We start from the raw sequence: 11,000 nt of genomic DNA, 5'->3' as shown, positions 1-11,000 counted from the left end.
AAATTAAAGATATTTGAAGAATTTTATAAAGAACTCTATCAGGCTGGGAAATGCTCAAAGGATAAAATTCACAAATATGTGGAAACAAATTGGACAGTAAAAATAGAAGAAACAGATAGAGAGTTATTAGAAGCACCCATTAAGAAAGAAGAAATAGAACAAGTAATTAGGAAATTAAAAATTGGGAAAGCACCTTGACCTGATGGGCTGGGCCCAGAATATTATAAAACATTTGGGGCAATGATAACTCCAAAATTATTAGAATTATTCAATGCAATAATGGATGGAGAACGAATACCAGGATCATGGAAACAATCATTAACAATACTATTACCCAAACCAAAAAAAGACTTGACAGACCCTGGTTCTTACAGACCAATATCATTAATTAATCAAGATGCAAAAATTTTAACAGCGATTATTACCAACAGAATGAGCAACTTTATGTATAAATATATAAAACAAGATCAATGTGGGTTTGTTAAAGGGAGACAAATGTCCAACCTGATAGGAAGAGTAATAAATAAAATACAAACAATAGAAGGGGAAAAAAACAAAGCGGGGATTCTAGCACTGGATATATTTAAAGCCTTTGATAGTGTGGAATGGCCAACTATTCAAACAATAATGAACAAATTTGGATTAGGAAAAAGGTTCAAAAATATAATGAGCCAATTGTATTCAGATAATTATACAAAGATAATACTAAATGATGGAATCACAGGAGAGATAAAAGTAACACGAGGTACAAGGCAAGGATGTCCTATGTCGCCTATGCTATTTGCAATGGTAATGGAATTACTAGCTAATGTAATAAGAAAAGACAAGGAATTAGAAGGCATAGGAACAAAGTTAGGAAAAATGAGCTTATTTGCGGACGACACATTGATAACAATTAAGGAGATAATGAAGAAAATGGAAATAATTAAGAAACATTTAACAGAATTTGAATGGGCAACTGGATTGAAGATAAATTGGAATAAATCAGAAGCAATGTTATTTAATTATACCAAGCAGGAGGAAGAGGAGTTTAAAAAGCAGATGGATATAAAAGACATGAGAATAAGCGTAAAAGAAAATATAAAATACCTTGGAATAATCATAACCAAAGATCTAAAATCCATAGAAAGGAAAAATCTAGAAGAATTAAGAAAACACATGGAGGGGAAGTTAAAGGATTATAATAATCTGCGATTACCATGGTTCGGCAGAATAGCCCTAGTAAAAATGAAAGTCTTACCCAAAATAAATTTCTTGTTCAGAATGATACCATTAATGATTTCAGAAAAGGAAATAAATAACTGGCAACAAATGATAAACAAATATTGCAATACTGGTAAAAAGAACAGATTAAACAAACAAATTTGGTACAACCCCCAAAAAGAAGGAGGATTGGGCCTTCCGAATATAAAAAAATATTATGAGGCAAACCAATTAAGATATGTAGTAGAGAAGATGATGGATGGAGAAGGTTTGGAATGGATGGAATCAGGGAATAAGGCAATTGAGTGGAGGAAGGATAACATATTCTTTAGGAAATCTCAAAGAAAGAGATAAAACAAATTGGAAATATATCATTAAGAAATATAATGGAAATATGGAATAAATATAAAGGACAATTAATTAATAAGAATTCAGTTTTAATGCCAATAATAATGGAAAAAGATTTCCCAAAGGAACTAAAAGGAACACTAGATAAAGAATTAGAAAAAAGGGAACTAAAAAGGGTAGGAAACTGGATAGAACAAAAAATGGAAAAGGTAAAAATGAGAGAAGAATTGAGAGGAATAAATATTTCTTGGATTCATTGGATTCAATTAGAAAAATGGAATGAAAACTGGTGGGCCCGAAATAAAACTGGAAAACAAATAACGCAATTTGAGGAATTAATAATAAAAGCATTAAAAAGAGGAAATAGTGAGCCATTAAAAGGAACAACAAGTAAAATATATAAAATACTAATTAAAGACATAGAAAAAAAGAAAAGACTAACATTAAGAGAATCATGGGAGGAGGAATTAGGAACAAAGATAACAGAAAAAGAATGGGAGGAGATATGGAAAACAAGACAATTAAAAAACACGTCAATTAGAATAAAAGAAAATTATTACAAACTAATTTGGAAGTGGTATTTAACACCAAGAAGGTTAAATATTATGAATAAGAATAATAATGAAAAATGCTGGCGAGGGTGCCAGGAAATTGGAACCTACATGCATATGTGGTGGGATTGTAAACATGTAAAAGGTTTTTGGGAATTGGTCATAAGGGAAATAGAAAATATTATGAATATAAAAATGAGAAGGAATCCAGTGGAAATATTACTTTTAATTAAAAAAAGAGGATGAGAAAGATAAGAGGGAAAAAAATTTAATAGACATGCTATTAACAGCAGCTAGATTACTAATTACAAAATATTGGAAAGGAGAAATGAAAATACAAATTAATGAATGGTATAAAGAAGTTTGGCGAATGGCACTGAATGACAAGCTAACATCAAATTTAAAAGTAAAGAAGGGATTATGGGAAAAAAATGATTTTGAAAGTATTTGGAGAAAATTTCTAGAAAAATTATTGGAAAAAGAAGATGGGAATTTACCTCCAAATGAAGAATTGAACTTTTGGTGGGACTACAGAAGAAGAGATGGCTCTGGGGAAGGGGAGCACAGGGGTGAATGTAAATAAAAGAGGGGGAAATGTATAGAATATGTTTATATAATTGTAACTTTTTCTCAATAATAACAATAAAAAATATAAAAAAAAATAAAAAAATAAAAATAAAAACACATGACATAAAATACAATTATACACGTTAAACATTAAAAGACACAGTAATCAATTAAAAACCATATAAAAACCTGAGTAAAAATTATTTTAAAATATCCGTATCTTGTATTGCATGATTATGTCTGATTCCTTTTGAACAGAGATTCTGTATCAGACATCCTTTCAGGCCTGAAAGTAATAAACTTCTATTCTTGCAGCATTCAGTTTGTGTGTTGGTCTGGTTTAAAAGTAGCAGGTGTGCTGGGCATCGGCTTCTCCTCCTGCCCCTTTGGTGCGTAGCTGAATTTCATCTTCAATAGAGTCGCCTTAGGGTTATCATACACCAGAGATTACTTGAAGGCACACAAGAACAAAATAGACTGTGCAAAAGACAGAATATACAGGCAGTTCATGAGTTACAAACATCTGACTTACATCCGGTTCCTAGTTACAAATGTGGGAGAGACAATAGAAAGTGAAAGGATTTCTACCCCTAGAAAGGGAAATTCACTCCTGTGGCCATATTAGCTGGAAGATCCTGACAGCTGTAGTAAAAAATAACTTCCCCAAGCTTTGGCCATAGTATTGTGTATTTCCTTTTTAAAATGCTCACTCATAAAAGGGAAACTCAAGAGGATCCTTACTGATGCATATCAAAATAAATTAGCAGATTGCTCATTATATTCTTTTTCAAACCAATATAAACTATAATATCTGATTTTGATGAGATATAACGCTTGATTTCCCTTGCCTCTGCCTGATTGTTTTAAATTTATTTTTAAAAACTGTACTGATCCACTTGTTGCTTTTCATGCCTTCAGGTAATTTCTGACTTATGGTGACCCTAAGGTCCTATTATGGGCTTTTCTGGGGGTGAGAGTGTCTGGCTTGGACAGGGTCACTCTGGTCTCTAGAGTTATAATCCAATATTCAAACCACTATGCCATATACTGGCTCACTCATCTTCTACCTCTATGAAATTATTACTGTTACATTTTGTTTTCCATAAACTCTGATTTTTGAAAAAGCTAATCACCAAAATGACTTTGTGTACACATACGCATAAATTACACATCATTAATGCAGCACTGTTACAGCATGGCCTAATTCTCTGGCATATTTTAATAATGTCTATTAGAGTCAAAACCAAAACAAAATGCTAAGAGAGCTCTGCTGGCATTACAATAGCAACGTGCTACTCTGTGCGACATGGCATTTAGAGGTTGTCAAAGAAGAGCCTTCAAATAATTCTCAGAGAGCTTCTGCTACATATAGCTAATCATAAATGAAATGTCACAGGCAGCCAACAACTGCTCATTACCTTAATTAATTCTAATTAGTACCCTAAACCAATTATTGGAAACCAAGGTTTGCTATGGTTAATGGGATTTTTTTTTGGCACGAGTATTTGCTGTCCAGTCCATGTCATGCTTCTGAAAAACGGATGGATCCATTGTCATAATAAGTTGTCATATTGTTAATTACAAATCCCAGAAAATGAAGTGGAAAGGAAGTAGACTACGTAAATTCAGACTGGAGAGAATGAGATTGGGAGTAATCCTACATGTTGTACATGTAATCCCACTCCGCATAATATCAGTCATCGTGGCTTTACAGTCATTGCGGAAGGAGATACTCAGTATTCGTTTCTGCAGCAACACTCCTGAAGGCATTTGGAAACATCTCTATATAGACTGTATGGGTGGGGTTTGAGATATCTGCAGTTTTGCAACCAGGAAAGATAAGGTAAAGGTTTTACCCTGACATTAAGTCTAGTCGTGTCAGACTCTGGGGATCAGTGCTTATCTCCATTTCTAAGCCGAAGAGCCAACGTTGCTCATATACACCTCCAAGGTCATGTGGCCGGCATGACTGCATGGAGTGTCGTTATCTTCCCGCTGGAGCAGCACCTAGTTATCTACTCACATTTGCATGTTTTCAAACTGCTTGGTTGGCAGAAGCTGGGGTTAACAGCGGGAGCTCACCCCGCTCCCCGGATTCGAACCTCCGATCTTTCCGTCAGCCAGTTCAGCAGCTCGGTGGTTTAACTTGCTGCACCACCTGGGGCTCTGCAACCAGGAAAAGATATCCAGGTGGTTATGGCTTTTCTCCCAACTTCAATAGATAGTTTGCATTCCACAGACAAATTTCTATTGAGTGTGTTCCAAAATAATATTAACCCTAGTCACTGTTGCATTTCCTTTCTGCTTGATTTACTGTGGCTCTATTCCATGCACTAGGGTTGAAACAAAGTCGCATAAATCTCCCAGTGATTAGGAAATGTGATCGTTTATTACCTGGACAATCAGTTTACCTAAAGCCCTAATTTGTTTGTGCTTCAAGGATGCTTTCAGCAAGTAAGATAAACTACACATAATTGCTGATTCTCCTCTGGTGAAAGTAAAAGTCACCAGAGGCTGTTGGTCGGAATTTGTGACACAAAGGGAGAAGAGTTTATATCACCAATTTTGACTTGAAAAATGATTGAGTTCCCACTTGCTTCCAAATTATTGCTGGGGAAGATTTTCGAAGCCAAGGAAGGTCCCCATATGATATTTTTTATCATGTCAGAAGCGACTTGAGAATATACTGCAAGTTGCTTCTGGTGTGAGAAAATGGGCTGTCTACAGAGATGTTGCCCAGGGAACACCGGGATGTGTTATTTGGGAGGCTTCTCTCATGTCCCTGCAAGTTAGAGCTGACAAACCAGAGATCACCCCATTTCGCGGATTCGAACTGGTAACCTTAAGTTCAGCAACCCAACCGTCAGATTAGCAATTCAGCTGGCACAGGAGTTTAATCCATTGCACCACCGTGGCTCCCCTCCTCCCAAATGATAACCTAAGCTTGCTGCTGTTTCGACTATTTCTGCTTTTATTATTATTGCTGTTATTCTAGATAATCACCATGTCTAGTTTGTATAGATTCTATGTTATCTGGCCTTTACTAGTCCAGGGGTGACTCTAGGTTTGAGGGTGTCCAGGACAATGTATACTTTGTTGAGGTTCTTCCTCTGTCTACGGTAGATTCTGAAAGTCTTGACACCCGGCTGTAGTGACAATGGCAAGACTAGAGGGATGCAATGAGTGTGGACTGCACTGGGTGATACCATTACAGTGGGTGACACCAAAATGGGTCCCCACCTTTGAGTGCACGACCCCAGCTGGGCATTGCCGGACTTTCCACAATTCATTTTCCAGTGGCACAAATGATGAGGTCCATCATCTCTAGAGCAGCAGAAAACAAGCTTGCCCTGTCCTCAAAGTGACATGCTTTCAAATATGTAAAAATGGCTATCACATCCCCCCCCGCCTTCTTTTCTCCAAGCTAAACATACCCAGCTCCTAAAGCTACTCCTCATACAATGGCTTCCGTGCATGACATGTATGCACTTGGCTTTCTGCTAAGCACTTTCACAGGCCCCACAGAGAGAAGCCAGACGCAACGAGGGTCCAAAGCACATCCACGAGGCCCTGCCATGGATCGTACAGAGGGTGTAGCATTTCCTGCCTTCCTGACATGTCCCTCTCTCATTTTGCTTAGTTGGCAGGGACCTCCTGGAAGGGCAACATGGCAGAACTTGCAGGAGACAACCTGGTCACTATGGTGAAAATGGAGCAACAGGATCTTTTTTTCTCCCTCCCCAAGACTCTGTCACGATCATAAAGTGTGCTCACCTCTCCTTCCCACTCTCCTCTTCTGTCCTGCTGCAAGTCATCCAAGTAGTTGTGGTCTCCTTGAGTAGTGGGAGGGGGAAGAGAGGGAGGAGGAGGTCTGGAATGAGTGGAAGTATTTGGGAAGGTCCCTTCCTCACATGCACTGTTTCAACAGAAATTTATTATTTTTGGGTTGTTGTATGTTTTTCAGGCTGTATGGCCATGTTCCAGAAGTATTCTCTCCTGACGTTTCGCCCACATCTATGGCAAGCATCCTCAGAGGTTGTAAGGTATGGAGAAAACTAAGCAAAGAGGTTGATATATATCTGTGAAAAGTCCAGGGTGGGAGAGGCCAGTGTGAATGTTGTTAATCACCTTAATTAGCATTGAAAAGCTTTGGAAATCCTCTGTTTTCAGAGTGTTGCTTTTTATTTACTGTTCTGATTTTTGAGTTTTTTTTAATACAGCAGATAAGCTTTTCAATGCTAATTAAGGTAATTAACAACATTCACACTGGCCTCTCTCACCCTGGACTTTTCATAGATATATATCAACCTCTTTGCTTAGTTTTCTCCATACCTCACAACCTCTGAGGATGCCTCCCATAGATGTGGGTGAAACGTCAGGAGAGAATACTTCTGGAACATGGCCATACAACCCGAAAAACATACAACAACCCTGTTATCCTGGCCATGAAAGCCTTCAACAATATATTATTTTTGCCCCACATTATTTGCTCATTTGGGGATTATGACACTGTGAGTTAACACACTAATAACGCCACAGGTAACACTACTGTGATCAATTCTGTCTCGTTAATTTTGCACAGTGCTCTTGAATCATGTTGGATGAGGAGAACTATGGAGAATTTACAAGCTGAGATGGACAAACTTCCTATACTGATCAAGAACAAACCTTTGACCAATTTCAAGAAATATTGGAATGTGTTTATTACTTTTCCCACAACAATGATGGGAGAAGATGGCAACTGTAGGAATTATGAATTAGATGAGTGTTATTAAAAACAGAAGTGTTGTTATATAGTACCTAAAGGGAGTACCGTATATCGTATCTAAAGGGAACAGAATAGTAAGGGGGTAAAAATCAATAGACAAAATCAATAGAATACGTTCTATAGTTATGACTGTGTAGTATGTAATTATTTTTTGCTTATTTATGATGTTTTCTTCATTGCTGAATAAGAATCAGTAAAAACAAACTAAAAAGAAAAATTTGCAAGGTAACTAGGTTTAGTGCATTGGTGCTGCCAGGAGCAAAGCCTAGAGCCAGTTTTAGTAATGAACAGAGAATGGAAAAAATATGATTTCATTTTATTACCACAATTCCTGTAATTTATTATTGTATTACCATAGCTCCTAGAAGTCATGCTGCCTCTGGGATAGCTGTGTCCCCAGCTCTGCACTTGTCCACAAAACAACTACCATGACAAATGTCCCTTCTCCAGAACTTAACATTATATTAGTGATCTCAGCTGTGTGGTTTCAACTCCCAACTAAGTATTAAAATTCAAGCTAACTGGAACTCCAAGTGTCACGCTTCAATATGTAGAGCCTACTAAATGTCTGGAGGGGCAGATTTCTCTGCTCTGAATTATACAACGGTAAAATTTTTAGCCAGTACATTGCTGTGTGGTGCTTTGCAGAATAACACAACAGTGTTAACTGTATTACAAAGGTTTTGTTTCTCCTAAGCACAGATTGTGAAGGGCAGGAGAATGTGAGACATGACACCAAATATACATTTTGTTCAGCCAAATTATTATCTGGTATCTGACCAGCTTTGCTCACTGTCAAGCTAAGTTATGCCAAACAAACAGCCACTGGACCTTGACAGCAAGATACCTTGGAGTGTTTCCAAATAAACATTTTTGTCCTCTGGAATTCAACTTCTCAGAGATCAGATATGTTGACTTTGGAGCCCTGGGTATACCAAACAAAACTTGGGACACTTAATATTTTGGAGTTCAGTTCCATAAATTCTCCTGCTAGTGCAGTGGTTCTCATCCTGTGGGTCCCCAGATGTTTTGGCCTTCAACTTCTAGAAATCCTAACAGCTGGTAAACTGGCTGGTATTTCTGGGATTTGTAGGCCAAAACACATGGGGACCCAGAGGTTGAGAACCACTGCGCTAGTGTTTCTATGAAGACATGCAGATACTGAACTTGGGGTGCAGTGTATGTACGTAGTTTATGCAGCCAGCATGAAACTTAGCAGAGAGTTTAATACTACAGAAGAGAATCACCAGCCCAACCTTCTATTCCTTCTTCTCTTATAGTGTATATTCTGGGTTACACAGTCAAAAGCAGTCCTATCACAGCTCACTCCTATGGAGTCCTGGAATATGTAGTTTGGTGAGGTTCTTCAGATTCTCTATCAGAGAGTTCTTCTGCTGTAAGAAAGGATTAGAATACTATGTACCTCATAAATCTACAAGTCTGACAATGTATGGTAGATAATGCTCACCATAGTTAAGAACTCAAATCACTTTAATCCTCTTTGGTTTTGCAATGGATGAATAATTTCCCTCTGGCTTTAATCAAGTCAATAGCTCTAAGAAATTAGGATTGTGGTGTCCACTTTTTTTCTTTTCTCTCTTCTATTCCAGGCCTCTGTGACACTCCGAAATCTCTGTGGCTATACAGAAAATTTTATTATGTCCTAGGGATGTTGCCTGGAGCGGTCTCCAAAGCATAGCTTTTTTTTAATCCTACATATCCTGGAGGTCTTGTTTATGGGGCAATAACCACATTTTCCTGGCATTTACTCTATTTTATTGCCATTGTGGGCTTCTAAAACAAACAGTGTTGCCGTATTTTGAGAGTTTTATATTGCTTCTTCCACCAATTGCCACATTTTTAAAAACTCCCCAACCCCACCTCTTGAATGTTTGCTTGCACTTTATGTTTTGACTGGGAGAATCATGGTTCATCCCTTGCATTTTTAAATTTCATTTTGCATGTTCAAGATTTTGGGTTTGTTTAAGTGGCTGAAGCTCTGAGATTTATACAGGGAAGTGAAAAAGATTATCCCAGAAGAATTTCAGATTCGATTTCTTTCTCCTCCTTCTCTACTTTCCAACAATGATAAATGAGAGAATCAGGCTCTTTTATCAAGTGAACCAACCCAGTAATAAAATTATCTAATGCACTGGGGAGCTAATGTAAAAAGTTGAGGTTGTAAATCTGTTGCTGCAGCTTTGTACACAATTATGCAGCAATAGCAAAATCGTTTGGTTTTCTCCTAGATGGTGATGTGGCGACCCAGGTTTTAAACACCTTAATTGACACAATAGGGAACACTGTAGCATTGAAAAATGGCATGATAATGAAGCTGAAATGCTAAATAGGAATACACAGCTTGCTATAATGTTTCATGTGCAATTTTCATAGCTGATTAGGAAAACTTTGAACACTCTGTGGAATTGTGTGTAAATGGACCACTCTTATAAACAAAAAAAGACTAGAGTGGAGTTTTTACCAAAAGTGTATTTGGGATATAACTCCCACCTACTCTATCAATAAAGCTATCTACATTTTGCACAATGAGCCTGTATATCTGCACTTGGGAGATATAAGAAACTACTCAGTGTGTTTGGATGACTTTCATTTGATATTGTTCCCTGATATAATAAAGGAAAACGTGAAGCTGTTTCTGGAAATTGTGGTCCATTCTGACTAAAGATACAGGTAAAGGTTTCCCCCTGACATGAAGTCTAGTTGTGTCCAACTCTGCGGGTTGGTGCTCATCTCCATTTCTAAGCCAAAGAGCTGGCGTTTGTAGATGCTCCAAGGTCATGTGGCCAGCATGACTGCATGGAGTACTGCTACCTTCCTGCCGGAGCGGTACCTATTGATCTACTCACATTTGCATGTTTTCGAACTGCTAGGTTGGCAGAAGCTGGGGCTAACAGCAGGAGCTCACCCCACTCCTCAGATTCAAACCGCCAACCTTTCAGTCAGCAAATTCAGCAGCTCAGTGGTTTAATCTGCTGTGCCACCCGGGGCACTCTAGCTAGTGATGTATAATCAGGAGAAACTGGTCTGCGGCACCATTTGGGATGACATGAAAAAGATGTTCACTGGGAAATCTCTCATCTGAATTCATCACTTACTTAATGTTGGAAATAGTTTGGAAGATCATAAAATCTCCAAAAGGTTATGGAGATTTCCATTGTCCAAAAGTTAAAAATGAAAACCCTAGATAGTTTACCTTGCAGCTATATACTGTACATGCCTCAGTAGCACTGAAATCCTGAATTCTTTATTACTGTTTTAATTATTTTTATTAAATTTTCAAAAATGTAATTTAAATCCAACAATTGAAAATAAAAAACACAGACACTTAAATCAAAAACAAAAGATTAGAATACAAAAATAATAATCCCATATTAACTCCTCCCCATAATCCCCCGCCAACTAAAACTAATAAACTCTATCCCCCTTAAAAAATAATAATTGTATTGGCAGTTTGTGGGTGTTTCACCTGGAGATGAATAAAGTTCACATCAATCTCATTTTGGTTTTTTTTTTTTTTTGGTTTTTTAATTCTGGTTATCTTG

Source organism: Anolis carolinensis, chromosome 3, assembly GCF_035594765.1.
Source record: "Anolis carolinensis isolate JA03-04 chromosome 3, rAnoCar3.1.pri, whole genome shotgun sequence".
Classification (NCBI taxonomy): Eukaryota; Metazoa; Chordata; class Lepidosauria; order Squamata; family Dactyloidae; genus Anolis; species Anolis carolinensis.
Note: the sequence above shows the minus strand (reverse complement) of the source record.